Below are 20,186 nucleotides of genomic sequence, written 5' to 3'. Positions count from 1 at the left end.
ACGAGGACCACATCAACAAGATATATACCATACTGGAGGACCATGAAAATAGGGAAAGAAGGAACAATCTGAGACTCAAAGGTGTCCCTGAGTCCATACTTCCAGATGCCCTGATTCCCACTGTCACTGAAATCTTCCACTCAATTCTTACTCCCTCAGACTCATCGGAACTTGATATGGTGAGCATCCACAGAGCACTAAGGCCCAAACCAAAGCCCGATGAAGCCCCTCGGGATATCTTATGTCGCTTCCTCGACTTCAGAACAAAAGACCTGCTTCTGAAAAGAGCTAGAGAGGCAGACTCGATTACCTTCGGAGGAACCCCATTCCAAATTTTCCAGGACCTCTCTGCCTCTACGCTCTATAAAAGACGCCTTTTAAGACCTCTCACCTCGATTCTCCAACAAAGGCATTATCCGTATCGCTGGCTCTTCCCCTTCGGTATCTCCATATCCGCAAAAGATCGGAAATTCATTATTAAATCTACCGCCGATATTAAATCGGTCTGCGAAGCCTTGGAGATTCAACTCGACCAACCGCTTGTCCTAGAGACTACCCGTGAGGCCCACCGTCTGAAACCTCTCCCCATCCCCCCTCCGTGGCAAGACGCATCTACTCTGAAAACCTCAAGATCAAAACGCCGCTCTTCAAAAGGCACGCCACCTAGGGATGAGGAAGACGACCCCGGAGGATGAATATCATAGATCCACTAATGTTTTTCTTCTTTGTGTACCTACTTCTCTCCGTTCTTTATGGTTTCAAGGGCTCTCTGACACTTGTCACTAGCCCACAAAGTTAAACATTTGTGCAGCGCTACCACCGCTAATTTAGGAGTCTTAGCCTCCTATACCATGATGTTAATTATAACTCCCTTTACTTGATCCCCCTTCCCCCCCAGAGGTTACAATTGCAATGTTTTCTCCCTCACTTAAGGTTACATACCCTCTTGTACTACTTCAATGGTTATATTACTTCTGTGTATCTACCATTTTAACCCCTCTCTCTTATCCGTCTCTCCCATCCCTCTCCTTCTTCCCTCCTCTCTGGATCCGATGGTCGAGTCTCACCCTCATCCGATTTGCCTTCAATCACCTCCACCATGACAGTAAACCGTAAGTCTTTTCAGATTATTTCACACAACGCACACGGTCTAAACTCCCCAATTCCAAGATCACAAACACTTGCCTTCTTTAAAAAATCTGGCTATGATATACTACTCCTGCAAGAGACCCATTTCATCCCCGACAAGACCCCTTCCTTTGAGAAGTGTTTTTTTGACAGATGGTTTCACGCTAGCTCCCCCCCAAAAAGATCTAGAGGCGTCTCAATAGCCCTTACTAGGGGTGTTCCCTTCCTTCTCCTGGACAGCAAGATTGACCCTGAGGGCCGTTATGTTTTCATCAAGGGGCTTATGGCCGGTAACATGGTGACCCTTGGCAGTCTATATGCCCCCAACAAACGCCACCTGAAATGGCTTCGCAAAACCTTATCTCTCCTACATACATTCCAGGAAGGTGTAGTCATCTTGGGGGGTGATCTGAATGTTGCACTAGATCCAACTTTAGACACATCTACAAAAAAAAGCTCTATTTCCCTGAGAGATTTGGGGCGCCTCAAATCAATCATCCATTCATTAGAGTTGGTCGATGCCTGGAGGTATATGCACCCTTCTGATATTGATTTCACATATTACTCGCATCCCCATAACTCTTACCACCGCCTCGACTACATCCTGGTGTCCAGATCTATTCTACCCTCCACATTAAAGGCTGAAATAATCACCGCCATACACTCGGACCACTCAGTGGTAATGACTAATTTAGAATTCCACAAACCATACTCTTGCTTCAACTCATGGAGGCTCAATGAGTCTATACTACATAGTGAGGAATTCAAAAAACGTATTTGTGAGTCGCTTCAAGAGTTTTTCAAAATTAACGCCTCTCCAGACATCGCCCCTCCCGTGTTGTGGGAAGCTCATAAGGCCACAGTCCGGGGGGCTTTTATTTCAATTGCCTCATTCCTAAACAAACAAAGGAAATCAAAAATCCTTGCCTTATACAATGATATCGTGGCTCTGGATACCCAACACAAAAAGGAACTCTCACAAACCACACTCACCCAACTCACCGATAAACGCCAATCTCTCAGGGACCTCCTCAACACACAGTCCTCCAAACAGTATCTATCCTGGAAAAACAAAATCTTTGCCCACGGAGACAAAGCCTCCAAACTCATGATCTCGCTGATCAAAAAACGCCAAACCCGAACATTTATTCACAGAATCAAATCTAAAGATGGCAAAGTCCTCCAGCAATATAACCAAATCACCGACTCCTTTCTGTCCTTCTATAAGGACCTATACCAACTCCGTCGCAACGACACAACAGAAGATAAAAATCAGAGGAGATCCCATGTCCAAGCTTTCCTATCCTCCTTACAGCTCCCTAAACTAACCAACCTCCAGCAAGATTGCCTACTCAGACCCTTCGACCTCTCTGATCTCCAGTCCACCCTGTCTAGGGGGGGTAAGGGGAGGGCCCCTGGCCCAGATGGGCTCCCTAAAATCTATTATAAAACCTTTGCCGATATCTTAGGCCCACACCTCCTGAATGTCTGTAACGCAGTCTTGGGTGGAAAACCTTTCCCCTCTGTCACTAGAAGCCCACATCTCTCTTCTTCATAAAGAAGGTAAAGACCCAGAATGCTGTGGAAGCTATAGGCCTATCTCCCTACTAAACGTTGATCTAAAAATTTATGCCAGTCTTATTGCGGGGAGATTGGCAGAGCTCATGCCTCAATTAATTTCTCTTAATCAATCAGGCTTCGTGATAGGACGTGAGGGAAGGGACAATACAGCTAGAATTCTTCACCTTATTCAATATGCAAAAATACGGAAAACTCCACTCGTCCTGCTGGGGACAGATGCTGAAAAGGCCTTTGACAGGGTGGACTGGATATTCCTTCGTGAAACACTTCTTGCTTTCCACTTCCCCCCTCAACTTGTAGATGCCATTTTCCAAATGTATACTACCCCCTCTGCCCGTCTAAGAATAAACAATCTACTATCGGACCCTTTCTACATTCAGAATGGCACGAGGCAGGGATGCCCTCTCTCTCCGATTTTATATGTATTGGCCATGGAACCTCTAATTCAGAGCATCCAACAAAATCCAGATATCAGGGGAGTCCAAGAGGGTGGTTTTCACCATAAATCTGCAGCATTTGCTGATGATATCTTGGTGTTCCTATCAGATCCCGAGGTGGGCATCCCTGCCTTCGTCCGCATTTTAGACCTTTACGGGGAACTCTCTAATTACAAAATCAACATTACTAAATTGGAAGCACTCAGTATTAACATCCCCAATCCCGCTATAGACAAACTAAAAAAACTATATCCCTTCAAGTGGCCCTCTAATTTCATCACCAACCTAGGGATCAAGATAGGGAGGTCGACGGGGGAGCTTCTGGAACTTAACATTATCCCCCTGCTGAAACAAGCTACCTCCACCGTACAGTCCTGGAGAGCCCCCTTCCTGTCTTGGATGGGTAGGAAAAACCTCTTGAAAAGTATTATCTTACCCAAATTCTTATATTTATTCCAGATGCTCCCCATCTGCATCCCAAAGCACTATCTGTCAAGAATAAACTCCTTTTTCATTAACTACATCTGGAATGGCAAACGCCCTCGAATCAATGCCAATTCTCTTGCCCTGCCGAAATCAAAGGGAGGAATGGGTGTCCCGGATATCTTCAAATACTACCGAGCAGCGATGCTTACTAGAGCAGTTGATTGGATTAGAAACCCGTCGGAAAAACTGTGGTTGCCAATTGAGGAACATCTAGCCCCTATTCCCCTCAGGATACTGGCCCTTTTATATAATCACACGAAACTAGACCAACTGCTGCTTAATGAAATTACAACCGCTATTCTCAAAATCTGGAGAACAGATTTTCTGAAATTGACCCCTCCTATCTCCCCCATTTTAATGATACAAGACATTGCGGGCCCCATCCCCTTTAAAATACCTAAAGATCTCTCCAGCTCCTTGGGTGACTTGCTTAATCCCCCTATACCACTTGATTCTTTTTTTATCGACGGGTCCCTATGAGTCTCGCTGAATTCCAGGCCTCAAACCCACAATTAAATATTTCTTTTCTCCACTACAAAAGAGTGAAAGATTACTGCTACAAACACAAAAGACAACTAGATTTGCTACGCCCACTAACTCCCTTCGAACAATTATGCGCCCATAAAAATCCACCCAAAAAAGTCCTATCAAAAATTTACAACCTCTTGTTGATGGACGGTGCCAACATCAAAAGAGCCTTCATAGGTCTTTGGGAGAGAGATCTCAATATTTCTTTTACGGATGACCAGATTGCCTCCATCTACAACAAATCCCACGGACCCTCACAGTGTGTAAAAATACAAGAAAACTCATATAAAGTGATATCTAGGTGGTACCGCACTCCAACACAACTTCATCATTGGCACCCCTCCACTCCTGATCTATGCTGGAGATGCTGTTCAGACTCAGGCTCCTATCTGCACATCTGGTGGTCCTGCCCAAACATTGCCCCCTTTTGGCAAATGGTCTCGATCATAATCTCCAAGGTGTTAGATCAAAACACCCTCTTACTTCCCCAATCTACTCTCCTTAACCAACCTCTATGGCCCGAGAACTCTCCGGCCTCGAAACTAGCAAGTTACATAATTGCAGCAGGGAAATATCTAATCCACACTTTCTGGAAGTCTACTCTCATACCCACCAAAAAACAAGTACTAGCTAAAATTGACCTTCTATACCACACCGCTGAGTTAGTAGCAGCACGGTGGCGCAGTGGTTAGCACAGCAGCCTTGCAGCGCTGGGGTCCTGCACCCACCCAGGACAACATCTGCAAAGAGTTTGTATGTTCTCTCCGTGTTTGCGTGGGTTTTCTCCGGGTTCTCCGGTTTCCTCCCACATTCCAAAGACATACTGATAGGGAATCTAGATTGTGAGCCCCAATGGGGACAGCGATGATAATGTGTGCAAACTTTAAAGCGCTGCGGAATATGTTAGCGCTATATAAAAAAGATAAAGATTATTATACCTGGGGACCGTGGATTACTTTCCGCTCCAGCCCTGACTTCCTTTCAACAATATCGGATGATACCTGAGTTCACCTCATCCCATTGGAATCTATATGATGAACTTCCCCCTCATTCTCGACCACTTCTTCTAAGTCCATCATCACCATCGATCCTCTCCTATCCCCTCCCCCCCTCCTTCCTCAAAGTGCTCCCTTCACACCCCCTCTCCCTTTCTTTTCTTTCCTCTACTCCAACCCCCTTTTTCTCCAACTTTCTCAATCTTTCTATTCCTACCATAAAATTCTACTCGTGTTTCCACTGTTTCCCCTAATCACCTTTGCTAGTTTCTTTTTTTTTTTTTTGAACCTTTGTCAAAGTCCGTTCCGTGTTCTTAGTCCAGTTTTTCAAATTTTATGTACCCTTACATTTTGTTGGACTTTGTTATTGGCCTATTGGATGCCTGATGTTGTTTGAAACTTCCTCTAACTATTTTTCAATTCCTGTTCAATTGTGATTATTTTATCTTCAATAAAAAGAAAGTTGAAAGAAAGAAATAGATAGATCTATCTATAGATCTATCTATCTGTAGATCTATCTATCATCTATCTTTTACACAGGTCTGTGACTAAAAAGCTGTTTGACTATTTTCATCTAATTTCCATGTATTTTGGTGTGCTGAAAACGAAAAAAATATTGAAAAAAATCCTGGACGTCAGGATTTGCCACAAAATGCAAAATTCTCTTCAAATTTTGTATATTTTTCTCAATTTTTGATTGATGAAGCAATTCGTAAAATCACTTCCAAAAGATGGAAAATGCTTCAAATTCTTGGTCACCAAGTTTCCATGCCTCTTGGAGGCAAAATTGAAGGAAGGTGTGTTCGTCGGACCAGACATTAGAAGGCTTATAGCTGATCAAGAGTTTATCAATACCATGACGCATCCTCAAAAAGAAGGGTGGTTTGCATTTAAACAGGTCGTAGAGAAATTTTTAGGCAATAAAGACCTTGACTACAAAAACATCGTTGAACTAATGCTGAAAGCATTTCAAGCTTTAGGTTGCCTGATGAGTTTAAAAGTGCATTTCCTCCATTCCCACCTTGACAACTTTCCTGAAAATTTGGAAGCTGTGAGTGAAGAGCAAGGTGAACGATTCCACCAGGACATTAAAGAGATGGAAGGAAGATACCAGGGAAGATGGAGCATTACAATGAAGGCAGACTACTGTTGGACGCTTCAGAGAGACATTCCAGACTCACAAGCGTAAATGTACCAAGAGAAGCCTCACAGGGAAGAAGAATCGATTTTAGTGTGTTAGTGAGCTCATTCCAGTTAAAAAATGATTTTCATGAAACATTTGTAATAAAAAATTAATTTTATGAGTCTATTTTCATTTATTTTGAGGTATTGTCTTATTTAACATAGTTACTTAAATTGTCAGAAAACGTGATGTCCTATGACAAAACGGAGGTAATTTTCGGATTCAGCGCACTTAAAAACATAAAGATTATGTGGAATAACCAAAACAGCTCTTGAAAATTTTTTTTGCAGACCTGTGTTATCTATCTATCTGTTATCTATCTATTATCAATCTATCTTTCTGTGTGTGTAAACATTATTCTTTAATGGACTATGTAAATGAAGGTTGGACAAGAAATTGCATCAAAATTCTTTTTGTGGTTGTTAAATAATAGATCTTTAATTAGAATGCAAAAACGCATACAAGTCCGCATGAAAAAAACGCATGAAAATCCGCATCAAAAATGCACCAGAAGTGCATCGATTTTTACCTGTGTTTTCTGCCAAGAGATGCAGAATCTGCGCAGAAAATTCCACAGGCAAATTTGCAACGTGTACACTAGGGTTGAGCGACTTTTACTTTTTTAGGGTCGAGTCGGGTTTCGCGAAACCCAACTATCTCTAAAGTCGAGTCGAGTGAAATCGGCCGATTATGGCGAAAAGTCGGGGATCGACCGAAACACGAAACCCAATGCAAAGTCAATGGGAATTTTTTTTTTCTCTCTCTCTCTCTCTCTCTCTCTCTCTCTCTCTCCCTCCCCCTCTCCCTCCCTCCCTCTCTCTCTCTCTCTCTCGCTCTCCCCTCCGTCCCTGAACAGAAAAGCTGGTGTTACACATTGCAAATCGCTACAGCGCACAATCGACAAGATGACGATAGGCGTCCACGCCCCTATCACCTATGTCATCACTCTGCCCACGCTCCTTCATTGGCTGAAAAAATGGCGCCAAGTGCGTCATACGAAACGCGACTTTGGCGCGAAAGTCGCGTACCGCATGGCTGACCCCACACAGGGATCGGGCCGGGTTTCATGAAACCCGACTGCCAAAAGTCGGCGACTTTTGAAAATGAACGATCCGTTTCGCTCAACTCTAGTGTACACATACCTTACAGTTCCACTGAGTCATATTGTCCATTTATGTTATTGCACAAGGTACTGTCTCCACTTTTTTTGTTTTAAAGACACAATTTTTAAATTTTTTGCTGGAATCTAGGAGCTGCAAGTTACACCTTTGTCATCATACCTGCAGCAAATGGTTTTTGCAGGATTTGGAAGCTGAGGAGCGCCTTTGACTACTACTATTACATAAATATGAGAAAAGATGTCCATGATGACCAGCAGTGAACTCACAGTCAGCAGCCGACAGTAGACCAGAACATCTGCTACTCTTCTGACCTCCCTGAAGACCCTTTGCATGTAATTTCCACTAAAATATAAAAGTGGGCACATAATAAAGAAAAAAACAGTAGCAGCTAATATTCAGTAATTTCACTCATTCATTTTGACAGTGAAATTATATTGGAAAGGTCTATTTGGTTTTGGACATAAATAATTTTAAACATAATTGAACCGAGTAATGTTTTTTAGGCCTCCTTCAATTCAATCTTATGTCTGACTTCCAAAACTGCACTATGAGAGGGCAGAGAAAGATTAACTTTTTTGATATCACTGAATACAGAACATTGTTTTTATTCTGCCTTCCAAGCTATGTGACATAACCGTCCAACTTCCAACTGTAATTTAAATACAATGTTCTAACAATATATTTTGCATTTCTAAATTCTCTGTGACATTCATTTTATTACAGAAATTACTTTTGCACGCTGTACCACAGAATAATATATTGCAGACCCCAAATTGTTATTTGGTATAAACAGTTTTTTTCATAGCCTATTTCTATTCTCATGTATTGGTGAATCCACAGAATTGCTTTTATATAGTTTAATTTCAGTCTTGATAAATATTTATTTGCCATTGATATAAAATATATTTTATGATTTAAACAAACTTTTTCTCAGTGTGAGCTTTTATGGGACAAAGATGAACCCATGCAAATATTTAACTCAATCACTGATGGCTCGTAAAAAATACGGTTGATTCTTTACCCTAAAAAATATTGGGCAATATATCAAGACAAACTATAGGTTAATATATCAGGTCAGAATATAAAATAGATCTGATGAAGAACTAAGCCTTCCTCCCAGTGGTCAATTATATAATATACTAGCTGTACTACCCGCCTTTGCCCGGGTTGATAACTGCTGTTAGCAAAATAGAATGTGTTGACAAAAATTTTGTATGCACACAAAAACCACAAAACAAATAGAAATGTAATTATTAAAAGGCAAAAACTAAGCTAATAGAAGCATTTAACAACATATATTAGCTTTGTTATACTGGAAATGTCCTTTGTTGCCTATATTAGCCAATCAGAGCTCAGATTAATTAACTGTAGCAAAATAGAAGCTGAGCTGTGATTGCTTGCTATTGGCAGCCTGATAAATCCCCAGCCAACAGGAAGCCCTCCCCCCTGGCAGGATATATTAGCTCACACATACACATAATAGACAGGTCATGTGACTGACAACTGCCGTATTTCCTATATGGTACATTTGTTGTTCTTGTAGTTTGTCTGCTTATTAATCAGATTTTTATTTTTGAAGGATAATACCAGACTTGTGTGTGTTTTAGGGTGAGTTTCAGAAGTCAAGTTGTGTGTGTTGAGTTGCGTGTGGTGACATGCATGTTGTGACTTTTGTGAGATGAGTTTTGTGTGGCGACATGCGTGTAGCAACTTCTTGTGTGTCGAGTTGCATGTGACAGGTTAGTGTAGCAAGTTGTGTGCAGCAAGTTTTGCGCATGGCGAGTTTTTCGCGTGGTGAGTTTTATGTGTGGTGCATTTTGAGTATGTGCAAGTTTTGCGTGAGGCAACTTTTGCATATGTTGCAACTTTTGTGCATGTGGCAATTTTTCCGGGTGTGCAAGTTTTGCGTGTGGCAAGTTTTCCATGAGGTGAGTTTTGCATGTGGCGAGTGTTGCGCGTGGCGAGTTTTGAGCGGCGACTTTTATGTGGCGAGGTTGGTGTATGTGTGGTGAAATGTGTGCTGAGGGTGGTATATGTGTTCAAGCACGTGGTAGTGTGGCGCATTTTGTGTGTGTTCAAATCCCCGTGTGTGGTGAGTATCCCATGTCGGGGCCCCACCTTAGCAATTGTACGGCATATACTCTTTGGTGCCATTGCTCTCATTCTTTAAATCCCCCTTGTTCACATCTGGCAGCTGTCAATTTGCCTCCAACACTTTTCCTTTCACTTTTCCCCATTATGTAGATAGGGGCAAAATTGTTTGGTGAATTGGAACACGCGGGGTTAAAATTTCACCTCACAACATAGCCTATGATGCTCTCGGGGTCCAGACGTGTGCCGGTGCAAAAGTTTGTGGCTGTAGCTGCAACGGTGCAGACGCCAATCCCGGACATACACACACACACACATACACACACACATTCAGCTTTATATATTAGATTTGATTCAATTGCGAAAAATATGAGGGCATCTTGATAAATAACTATTCAGATGATGATTACTTAGATCAATACAATATTTTTAGTTGAAACATTTTTGGAAATCTTAGATGTTTAATGTTTTATCGATCTCACCTTCCATACAGAAATAATATACCGTATTTTTCTGACCATAAGACGCACTTTTTTTCCTCCAAATTTGGGAGGAAAGTGTGGGTGCATCTTATAGTACGGATGTAGCATGAGGGGAGGGGAGCAGCAGTGAGTGGGATCTCACTGTTATCCCACTTCAGGATGTCCCCACTGCCTGGAATCAGTGCTGGAGAAACCATGTGGTCCCAATGATTAAGTGCAGTGAATATTCATTAGCTACTCCCCGCCCACCTATCAGCTGAGCCTGGAGAGGCAAATGAATACTGCACTTAAGCAGGGACACACATGGCTTCCCCAGCGCTGATTCCTGCAGGAGCTGGGGAGATCTGTGTGTCCGTGGCAGGAGGAGGCAGCAGCAGCCGGGTCCGGGGGAGAGGAGATCGCTGTACCTTCCTGGGCTGGAGCTGAGTGCTGTGCAGTGTGCACAAGGAGGACCTGTGATGATGTCAGAAGTGGGTGGACTGGAGCGTCACATGGCAGCACAGAGCCCTCCCTCTTCTTGACATCATCACAGGTCCTTCAGACTCCAACACTAGAATCTGCTGGCTTCCATTACCTGTGCTGTGGAAAGGCAACAAGAGGGAAGGCTCTGTGTGCAGTCATGGGATGCTTTTACCTCACCACAGTGTGGCTGGCTGCCACAATTGAGAGGTTAGTCTTTCCAAACCACAATAAAGCACTCTGCCACTTCTTTAGTGAACTATAACTCCCAGCATGTCATAGGATCTGCAGGACATGCTGGGAGTTATAGTTCTCCCATTGGATTTTAAAGCAGCACCCCAGTGTTATTTTGCAGTGCTGGAGTGGTGCTTTAAATATAAGCCCTGTGCCCCCATTCTTATACTCACCCTCCAGCATCTTCATATAGTACTTCACAGACACCACACTGGTCCCGCAGCTTCCAACATAATAGCATACTATTATATGTGGTGTTATTATATATAATAGTATGTTATTAAATATTTTACCACATTTTTTTTGCTTCAAATATTTTTTTCCCTATTTTCCACCTCTAAAACCTGGGTGCGCCTTATAGTCCGGTGCGTCTTATAGTCCGAAAAATACGGTATGTAGTCAGACACTAAGGTGGAAGAAAATACTCAAAACCATCAGCATCATCGGCATTACACTTTTCGATCTTATATATTCACAAAGTTCATAAGAACACACACAAAATATTTTTATCTAGTTAACCAGTAAAAATAATGTACTATATGAACATTGGTAGATTGAAATAATAAATTAAACTTTTAAAATGAAACTTTCATGTTACGCATTTGTTTAGTTTTCATGACAACATCTATATTAACATTACAGAAATGTTGCACTTTCGGGATATTTCCGGTTCTGTAGAGATCATTAACAATCATCTTCTTATCATTACAAGCTGTATTGCAATGAAAGGTGACACCTCTGTTATAATGGTAAAGGATTATACAGCAATTGACAATAGGTTATAGACACTGCTCACCTCCTTCCTCTTCTTGTACAATGACCTCTGTAAAGGTCACAGAGCATGCACAGAAAACTCTCTTATACAAATCAATGAGACAGATCCTGTCTATTGCTGTCAAATATAGTATGCAGACAAAAACTTCATATAAAGTCAAAGCACCATCTCCATTTCTGAATGCAGTAAAAGAAGCAATCCCATCAAAATTTGTATCCTCTTAATATATTATATGGCACTGTGTACTTAAAATTGCTTATTTTACACTTCTACCCACCTTATTCTTCTGTATTCCATTATGTCTGTGACATCACATTATTAAAAACTGACTAGCTGAATCCTTCAAAGCTTTGTGTAGAAACAGGAGGTCAATTTTCTCTGCATGACTCATCAGTCACTGCAAAAGTCAATGGCACTGGTAGGGGCGGAGCAGCTGAGCCAAATGGGAGTGGCTAACAGTGAACCGCTGAGAGCCTTAATGCAGGAAAGCTTCCAAGAGCTCTCAACTGAGCAGATTAATCCCTGCACTGCTAAACCTGCGCCATTAAATATGAAGGTGAAGTGCTTGTAATCAGTGCAGGGGAATTAGAAATCAGATGCTGTGGTCTTCTGGCTCCTCTCTGTCACAGTAAACCCGTGACAGTAGAAAGGAAAAATGAGCAATGTGTTATATAAAACACAACATGAAGGGCAGACTCACCAAAACCTTGTCAAATGACAAATGCACTCGCAGGGTGCAGCAGGCCCCTGATAATGTGTTATATAATATGAAAATTGCACTATATTAAGAGGATGAAAGTTTTGATGGGAGTGCTTCTTTAACAGCAGTGCAAGAATGACAGGTGACTCCATAATCATGTACATAGAATTGAATCCAGAAATATACAATCAGACAATAAAAACAAATTACAATCTGAAATAAATACACTACCGTTCAAAAGTTTAGGGTCACCCAGACAATTTTGTGTTTTCTGTGAAAAATTATACTTAAAAACTCATACTTAAAAAAGATTTTTATTTGAAATAATAATTTTCTCCTTCAAATTTTGCTTTTGTCAAAGAATGCTCCCTTTGCAGCAATTACAGCATTGCAGACCTTTGGCATTCTAGCAGTTAATTTGCTGAGGTAAACTGGAGAAATTTCACCCCATGCTTCCAGAAGCCCCTCCCACAAGTTGGTTTGGCTTGATGGGCACTTTTTGCGTACAATACGGTCAAGTTGCTCCCACAACAGCTCAATGGGGTTGAGATCTGGTGACTGCGCTGGCCACTCCATTACAGATAGAATACCAGCTGCCTGCTTCTTCCCTAAATAGTTCTTGCATAATTTGGAGGTGTGCTTTGTTGTAGTTTTGTCCTGTTGTAGGATGAAATTGGCTCCAATCAAGCGCTGTCTACAGGGTATGGCATGGCGCTGCAAAATGGAGCGATTGCCTTCCTTATGCAAAATCCATTTTACCTTGTACAAATCTCCCACTTTACCAGCACCAAAGCAACCCCAGACCATCACATTACCTCCACCATGCTTGACGATGCGTCAGGCACTCTTCCGGCATCTTTTCAGTTGTTCTGCATCTCACAAAGGTTCTTCTGTGTAATCCAAACACCTCAAACTTGGATTCGTCTGTCCATAACACTTTTTTCCAATCTTCCTCTGTCCAAGGTCTGTGTTCTTTTGCCCATATTAATCTTTTCCTTTTATTAGCCAGTCTCAGATATGGCTTTTTCTTTGCCACTCTGCCCTGAAGGCCAGCATCCCGGAGTCGCCTCTTCACTGTAGACGTTGACACTGGCATTTTGCGTGTACTATTTAATGAAGCTGCCAGTTGAGGACCTCAACTTGATTTGTCAAACTACAGACTCTAATGTACTTGTCTCGTTGCTCAGTTGTGCAGTGAGGCTTCTCACTTCTCTTTCTACTCTGGTTAGATCCTGTTTCTGCTCTCCTCTGAAGGGAGTAGTACACACCGTTGTAGGAAATCTTCAGTTTCTTGGCAATTTCTAGCATGGAATAGTTTTCATTTCTAAGAACAAGAATATGCTGTTGGGTTTCACATGGAAGTTATTTTTTATCTGGCCATTTTGAGAGTTTAATGGAACCAACAAATGTAATGCTCCAAATTCTCAACTTCTAAAAGGAAGGTCAGGTTTATAGGTTCTCTAACCAGCCAAACTGTTTTCAGCTGTGCTAAGATACTTGCACAAGGGTTTTCAAGGGTATTCTAACCATCCATTAGCCTTCTTACACAGTTAGCAAACACAAAGTACCATAAGAACACGGGAGTGATGGTTGTTGGAAATGGGCCTCTATACACCTATGAAGATATTGCATTACAAACTAGATGTTTGCAGCTAAAATAGTCATTTACGACATTAACAATGTATAAAGTGTATTTCTGAATCATTTAATGTTAGCTTCATTGGAAAAAACTGTGCTTTTCTTTCAAAAATAACAAAATTTCTAAGTGACCCTAAAATTTTGAACGATAGTGTATGTATCAGTATCTGGTTTCAGTTTGTATAAAAGTGTGAGATGTGTGTCGGCTCACCGGGGCAGTGTAATTGAAGATAAATGTAATTGTTCTCACTCCTGAATCTTTGTAATTGTCAATAGATTTGTTTCTTTATAGTAAATGTTGTTTACTGGCCACACAATGTTGCTGTTGTTTGACCATGGTTAAGAGCCTGTAATATGTCTGTAAGGTGTGAAAGGGAGGGTTTCTCATAAAAGTGAAAGACAGGAAGAGGAAGAGTGACCATCTTGGGCAGAGTCTGCAGGAATGAGGAGTGTATGAGGCTGTGCTGGAGAGGGATGGGGTGACATCCCCTCATGACAGCACCTGACTGAGTAAAGAACGGCGGTAGATTGAAGCTGAACTGAACCAGAATCCGAACCTGTCCGGATGCAAGGGAATTCCTGCTGGAAAAGCTGTTAAAGAACAGAAGGGGCATGGGACCTGTGAAGTGAAAGGTGCCGCATCCTCTGGAAGTGTTATAGCACAAGCCTCCTCGGTATTGCTCATGGGCTGGAAGAACTCTACATCCGCCTGTGTGTCCTGGTTGTGTCATTCAGAGCAGAACCGGCAGTAAGTAAACATGCATGCATCACCGGTAAAAAACGTACATGCCACCATAATTGTTGCATGGATACATGGTCCAGAAAAAGACATGTGAACATCCCCATAGACTCTAATGGGTATGTGTTCTGTCTGTGAAAATCAAGCCTAATGATCTCTGGTAGAGATGGGAGAATCATTTTGCAAGACTCCGGTCTATTGTCCAGATCAGTAACTTGTGACAGCTGAACAAAATGATTCTTGATTAGAGGATATTGTCTGTGGACTGGCAGAGTTTCTCTACCAGGGCTGCGTTTTAGTCAAGTCTTTCCATGTTGTATATAGGTATTTAGGTCCCAGCGAGGGACTTTTTATATTTCTGCTACTGTTCATTTGGTCAAGACAGAGTAGTCACCCTTCAAATGAAAAAGAAACCATCAAGTATTTTGTAACACTTAAAAGGGTTGTCCCACAAACAAAGTATATTGTAATCAATAGGTCTTGAAACAATAATAAAGTCCACAATTGGATGTGTTAAAAAAATTTATCCTGTACTGAGATATACTTATATATGTGCCCCTACTGATTACCGTGTAATGGCTGCAGAGCTGCTCCAGTTCATGGTCGACACATACCACAGCTTCTGGCCAAGGGGGAAAATAAGTCAGTTATGATAATATGAGTATACAGATTTGGAAAAAAATTGCTTGTGTTTCCATTTTCCCAAACATGTAATAATTTTATTCTTATGTTGACAGAGCTGTATGTTTTTTTTTTGCATGTCAAGGGTTTGTGTTTTTCATGGCATGCTGACGTTTGATTTACAGTGGCATGTAAAAGTTTGGGCACCCCTGGTCAAAATTACTGTTATTGTGAACTGTTAATCAATTTGAAGATGAAATGATCTCTAAAAGGCCTAACTGTAAAGATGACACATTTTGTATTTTAGGCCAAAAAATAATGTCCTTTTTTCATTTTTAAAATGAAGAAAAGGGAAATGGGCCATTGTAAAAGTTTGGGCATCCTTGGAGATTTGTGTGCTCAGATAACTTTGACCAAGGTTTCAGACCTTAATTAGCTTGTTGGGGTTATGGCTTGATCGCTTTCATCATTAGGAAAGGCCAGGTGATGCAAAATTCCCTGCTTTATAAAAACCCAACCTTCTCTTACCTTGTGCCAAAAAACAGCAGCCATGGGTTCTTCTAAGCAGCTGTCTAGCACTCTGAAAATGAAAATGGTGGCGGCCTACAAAGCAGGAACAGACTATACAAAGATAGTAAAAGGTTTTCAAAATGTTTTTAAAATGTAAAAAAATGACAACATATATTTTTTGCCTAAAATACAAAGGAAATGAGTCATTGTTACCTTTAGCCCTTTTAGAGATCATTTGATCTTCAACTTGCTTAACTGATCACAATCAATAATTTTGACCAGGGATGTCCAATCATTTACATGCTACTTGTATGCTTCCTTACCACTGTTTGGACTGTTGATTTAAAAAAATGATACTGATCTTAAGCTAAGTTAAGATAATATAAAATTAAATTTAAAAAGTTATGATATTTTTACATAAATAACAATGGTAAGTTGTAGTTGTAACCGGAATTGTTGACTATGGATAGTCACAAGAAATGTAAGTTTACATGAGAGAACTGAAATATGTAATATGTCAAGACAGAGCTAATCGATGATGTGTGTGTTTACCAACAAATGGAAAAAAACATCAACTTCCTGTGTGAAATGCAGTAGCATACCACTAATATCATCAGAACACATGGCTGCTATAGGGCACATAAATTGGGGGCTGATTGAGAATAGCATACCACCCCAGGTACCTGCAATTGTGCACTGGAGTCTCAGTACCCCAGGCATAATGGCATCACTAGATCTCATTTGCTGTTCGAAGCTTCAATGCACACATTTTACAGAATGTATCAATGCATCAGGGGTTGGGGCTAGGTGGGTATTTTTTCCTTTATTATTTTATCATTTAGTACTTGCGGTGGGATGGGAGAGAGGTAGACTATGGAGTAATCATGTGAGGGGTGTGTAGGGGTCCATCATACTTTGTGGGTAGGTTATGAGGACCATCACACCATGTAGGGAGCTCCAGTGGTTATAAAACTTTATGAGGGACTGTGGTGTCATTATAATGTGAATAAGGAGCTGTGGGGGACATTATACAGTGGGGTTAGCTCTATGGAAAATCATACTGCGTGTTAAACTGTGGTAACATTATAGTGTGTGGGAAGGCTTCATAGTGTGTTGGTGGCTGAGGAGATATCATATTGTGTGTAAGTTACTGTCGGAGTGCTATACAATGTGAGGAGGCTGTTGGGCATCAAACTGTTGGGTCATTATACTGTGTGTGGTGCTCTCAGGGTATCCTACCGTGTTAGGAGTTGTTGGCGACATCTTACTGAGTGGGAGAAACTGTGGAGGCATTATTCTGTGTTTGAGGTAACTATGGGGGGTCTCAATGTGTGTAATTGACTGTGGGAGCATCATACCATGTAAGGGGCTTTAGGGGAATAATACTTTGTTAGGGTGTCGTGAGGCCATTGTAATGAGTGGTGGGTCAGTATGGGCACATCATATTGTGTATGGGTCACTATGTGGGCCTCACAATGTGTTTGTGAGAACTATATGGGGAAATCATACTTTGGGGGCTCATTGTGGGAGAATCAAACTTTATGGGATAGGGTCTCTGTAAGGTCAACAAAATATGTGGGGAGCACTAAAGGGGTATGATATGCATGGCTATTAGAGACAGATAATGACTAATTATCACAGCAATCATCTGCCAAGAAAGGTCCTGAAACCTCATCAAAGTCAGGGAGCCAGCATATGATGTAACTGTAGGTCATATAGTAATAACAGGTTAAGAATTTTCATGTACCTAGAATATTTCAGCCTCTAAAAGTGCACAAAAATGTTACTATTGTCCAGTTTCTATGTTACTATTGTCCAGTTTTGGGCACCGGTGCTCAGGAAGGATATAATGGAACTAGGAAGAGTACAAAGGAGGGCAACAAAATTAATAAAGGGGATAGGAGAACTACAATACCCAGATAGATTAGCGAAATTAGGATTATTTAGTCTAGAAAAAAGACGACTGAGGGTCGATCTAATAACCATGTATAAGTATATAAGGGGACAACACAAATATCTTGCTGAGGAACTGTTTATACCAAGACAGGTGACGGGCACAAGGGGGCATTCTTTGCGTCTGGACGAGAGAAGGTTTTTCCACCAACATAGAGGAGGATTCTTTACTGTTAGGGCAGAGAGAATCTGGAATTGCTTGCCTGAGGAGGTGGTGATGGCGAACTCAGTCGAGGGGTTCAAGAGAGGCCTGGATGTCTTCCTGGAGCAGAACAATATTGTATCATACAATTATTAGGTTCTGTAGAAGGACGTAGATCTGGGGATTTATTATGATGGAATATAGGCTGAACTGGATGGACAAATGTCTTTTTTTCGGCCTTACTAACTATGTTACTATGTAACCATTAAGTTAGTGTTATTTCCCTATAGCTCACCACATAGTTTGATGCCTCCATAGCCCCCACAAGGTAACATGGCCCCACAGCCCACACACAGTACCATCGTCTTACAGCATCAGAAACACAGTATGATGGACCCTTCACACATATATTATTTCTCTCTATTGACACCCAACACAGTATGATCTCTCCACACACTTTATTGCCTCCACAACTTTCTCACACAGTATTATGTACCCACAGCATCAAATACATATAATAACCTCTGACCACCAACACAGTGTAATGAACCCACAGTATGATCCTCACACACAAAATAAGAAGACCTCATAGCACCTCCCACATAATAAATTGCCTCCTCATCTCCCCATACAGTAGGATACACCTACAGCCCCAATATGCTATCATGGCACCCATAGCCCTCCTACACAATATGAAAAAAGACATGTCCATCAAGTTCATTCAAAGGATGGGACATAAAATAAAGCATGGTATATGTACAACCATGACACATGAACCAATCTGTCCAAAAAGGCAAATATATTCCATTATGTTTCCTGATCCCAAGGGTTGCTTGACTGAATCAATATTCAGAACAATGAATTTAAGTATTCACATAAGTAAATACATATATTTATGTATTATGTACTTATTCTAAATAAAAAGCATAGAAGCCTTTTTTCAGACCATTGACGATTCCAACTCTTGAGGTATGCTGCTCTACAGATTAAGGGTATGTGCACATGTTGCCTTTTTTTCCTGCATTTTTCACGTTTTTGCAGTGAAATAATGCAGCATTTCACTGTCCTAGCAAAGTGAACGAGAATTTGACAATTCTTCCAGAGTTTTTGCAGCATTTTCCACCCATTCTAACAACTGGGGAAAAATTCCTTAAAAATTAATAAAAATCAGACATACTTCAGACTTGGCATCAGATCCTTTTTGTTAGTCAGGACAGTAAAATCACTTTGATGCCACAAAAAACATGTAAAAAATGACACTTTTTAATGTAGCATTTTTCCTGCCAAATGACACTTTGCTGCGGAAATATCTGCAACAAAAATGCAGCATTTTACTGTACCGGCAAAGTGAATGAGAATTTTAACAATTTTTAAGCATTTTTGCAGCATTTTCTAATGCCTAGGGAAAATTGCATAAGAAAAAAAACTGAGTCAAAAAGGGCAGCTGATTTTTATGTAGTGTTTTTGCTGTCAAGTGACACATTTTTGATACAGAAATATCTGCAACAAATGTTTAATGTGTGCACATATCCTAAGGCCGGGATCACACACAGCGAGATACGGCCGAGTCTCACAGGTTAAATCCCAGCTCTGGCACCTGCCCTCCGGAGCGAAGCGTGCGGGCCCATAGCAATACATGGAGCTGCATGCTCCGCTCCGGAGTGCTGGTGCCAGAGCTTGGTTTTAACCTGCGAGACTTGGCCGTGTCTCGCTGTAGTGTGACTCCGGCCTAATAGTCCTCATACAGAGAACTGAAATTTAAATTCAAAGGGTCAAACTTAAAAAAAAGGCTTTAGAAAAATTTTCTGCTGTAGTAAGTCACAAATTTTGCCACCAAAGTAGATATAAATTGTACATATTGTTAATAATGTGGTACGGCCCACAACAAAAACACTTGGCACACATTTGTTTTTTTCTACTCTTTGATTCAGTTTAGAAACGTTAGAATATTGATTCATCTGCCCCACCCTGAGACCTTATTTACACATTAGGAAAGAGTCAGCCGGCTGTGTAACTCAGACTGGGATCACAACGCCGCAATGTGCCCGGACTGGCCAACGGCTCTCCCAACCTGAGCCAACTGCACAGAAATACATGCTTGGGTCAGGAGAGCCGCTGGCCAGTCCGAGCATTGTGTTGTGATCCCCGTCCAAGTTATACGGCCATCTGACACTTCCCTAACATTAGCCAGTAATAAAATCCTTTTCTAAAAATACAATTAGGTAGAACTTTTTGCAAAGTACAGAAAAAATAGAATCAAGAAATTTGCTACTGCAAAAGATTAAAACCTAGCATTGGTTTTAATTGAGTCAAAAATATCACCATGCAACATTTTAAAGACTATTAAATTCAAAACACAATGTTCTGAAGATCACAGAACATA

At 41.2% G+C, this 20,186-nt stretch overlaps 1 long non-coding RNA gene across 2 annotated transcripts in view; it reads left to right on the top strand.

The window, feature by feature from the left end:
* LOC138641426 (uncharacterized) overlaps positions 1-20,186 on the top strand; it is a 201,782-nt gene that overhangs the window by 162,104 nt on the left and 19,492 nt on the right. The window lies entirely within an intron of this gene.

The sequence above is a fragment of the Ranitomeya imitator genome, chromosome 6 (genome assembly GCF_032444005.1).
Source record: "Ranitomeya imitator isolate aRanImi1 chromosome 6, aRanImi1.pri, whole genome shotgun sequence".
Lineage (NCBI taxonomy): Eukaryota > Metazoa > Chordata > Amphibia > Anura > Dendrobatidae > Ranitomeya > Ranitomeya imitator.
The sequence above is the reverse complement of the archived record's forward strand: the minus strand, read 5'-3'. Positions and strand labels throughout refer to the sequence as shown.